Here is a 2,224-nt window from a genome sequence, read left to right on the forward strand (position 1 = left end):
CACCCCGCCCCTAAACCCTAGCGCGCCAATGCCCCGCTAGCCAGCCCCCTCCCACCCGACCCGATCGCCGGGGCAGCCATGGATCCTGGCGGGACGATGCTACTGGAGGACTTCGGGCAGCGGGTGGACCTGACGCGCCGCATCCGCGAGGTGCTGGCCAACTACCCGGAGGGCACCACCGTGCTGCGAGGGCTCATCCAGAACGCCGACGACGCCGGGGCCTCACGGGTCCGCCTCTGCCTCGACTGCCGCGACCACGGGGCCCGCTCGCTGCTCGCCCCGGCCCTCGCGCAGTGGTAGGGCCCCGCCCAGCTCGCCCACAATGACGTCGCGTGCCAATTACAATCTGAGCTTCCCAACTACTGGAATCGGAATTGAACCAGTGCGTGTCCATTTTGTCGTGGCAATGTGGTCGATGTGCATGATCACTGATAATTTGTAAGGGAATGTACCAATATGCTTAGCAAGATAGGTTCAGTTTGAGTTCCGCACTTGTTAATCATTTTGCTCGACAAGCTCGTGGTGCTCAAGCTCAACGGAGGCCTCGGCACCACCATGGGTTGCACCGGCCCCAAGTGAGCACCCCACCCCACCCATTCTCTTCACTGCTCCAGATCAATTGATTCACCTTGCATATGTGTGGATCGTGCTACTTTCACTTAGATTCGTCCCGACACTGTAGTCTCGCAGCTTGCATATGTGAACTCGGCTACTTCCAAGCATATCAGTGAAATTAGTCATCAAATTCCTATTGGTTGTACTCATTGTTCATTCTTGTTGTGACATCTTTATTACTCTGACGTAGTCCAGTTAAACTAGTACCAGTTTCATGGAGAAATGAAATTGTGAGTGGTAGCTCCTTTGGTCCAAAAAAATAGTTCGATTAATCTGGTTCTCTGATCAATGTTATCAAACATTAAGGCTATCAGTGCTCTTTATCTTTCCGTTTACGTATATTTGCTGCAATTTGACATAAATGACTGCTGCCAGCCTGCACTGTTGAATATGACCATCCACTTATTTACTAGACTCTGTTGGCCGGTGAAACATTGATCATTTGAACATGGTGTTGTGGTAGACTATGTACAGAACATGATTTACTTAGGTATTTATTTAGGTGTATGTTTGATGCAGCATGCCAATATTGGAAATATAGGGACTTGTATATTTCCGCTTCATTTTTAAGTTCTACCACCTTCAGCAGGTAATAACATAGCTCACTGCATGCAGGATTGTCATTGAAGTTCGCAATGGGTTTACATTTCTTGACCTTATTGTGATTCAGATTGAGGTATTCTTAGTTTCTACTGATATTTTCTGTGCACTGACTTGATGTAGTGTGTAATGGTTTGTGTCTGACATGTTTCACCTGTATGCAGTCCCTGAACAAGAAGTATGGATGCAATGTTCCTTTGCTTCTAATGAACTCTTTCAACACTCATGATGACACACAGAAGGTCAATATACCACCTGCCATGTTTATTTTCTATTGAAAAGACAACTTTCTAAATTTGGACTTTAGTAGTACTTCATCTCCAATATTGTTGAGAGGTACTCATGATTGTTGAGAGGTACTTCAACTCCAATATGGAAATTCACACTTTCAACCAGGTATGACATTAGTAGTACTTCATCTGTTATATTTAATTGTATCACATTATGCCCACTATTTGCGGTGTCAATTAACCGACACATGTTTCTCTCAGAGCCAATACCCTCGCATTGTCTCTGTTTGTGTGAACGCTGAGCGCTGGATCGTGTGTGTGCTGCAGATCTCGACGCCATGAAGGCCCTGCTTGACAAGCTCGTGGTGCTCAAGCTCAACGGAGGCCTCGGCACCACCATGGGCTGCACCGGCCCCAAGTGAGCACCCCACCCCACCCATCCTCTTCACTGCTCTAGATCAATTGATTCACCTTGCATATGTGTGGATCGTGCTACTTTCAGTTAGATTCGTCCCAACACTGTAGTCTCGCAGCTTGCATATGTGTGGATCGAAGTTGCATATGCTAGTTTCTTCATGCGATCCTGCTGCTTATGATGGTCTCTGCCTGCTTAGTGTAGCTATATTAGACTCACTATGAGATGTCCACTGTTGTTTTGTTAACAAACATGAACTGTTAAGTCATCTATTCATGGTTGTTACTTTTGTTCAGTATATATGTGTGCTTTCTGATTTGTATTTGTAGGTGGTTATAGGTTGCTGTGATGAATATAAATATTA

General features: G+C 46.3%; 1 long non-coding RNA gene and 1 pseudogene across 1 annotated transcript; both read left to right on the forward strand.

Moving 5' to 3' along the window:
• Positions 1-14: 14 nt before the first annotated feature.
• LOC119339484 lies at positions 15-378 on the forward strand (annotated as a pseudogene).
• A 108-nt stretch (positions 379-486) lies between these two features.
• Positions 487-1,460, forward strand: LOC119335711. The gene is made up of 3 exons (XR_005161983.1): positions 487-575; positions 1,231-1,291; positions 1,380-1,460. It is a non-coding gene; the product is annotated as an uncharacterized LOC119335711 (long non-coding RNA).
• The last annotated feature ends 764 nt before the right edge of the window (positions 1,461-2,224 follow it).

This window comes from Triticum dicoccoides, chromosome 7B, assembly GCF_002162155.2.
Source record: "Triticum dicoccoides isolate Atlit2015 ecotype Zavitan chromosome 7B, WEW_v2.0, whole genome shotgun sequence".
In the NCBI taxonomy this organism is placed as follows: Eukaryota; Viridiplantae; Streptophyta; class Magnoliopsida; order Poales; family Poaceae; genus Triticum; species Triticum dicoccoides.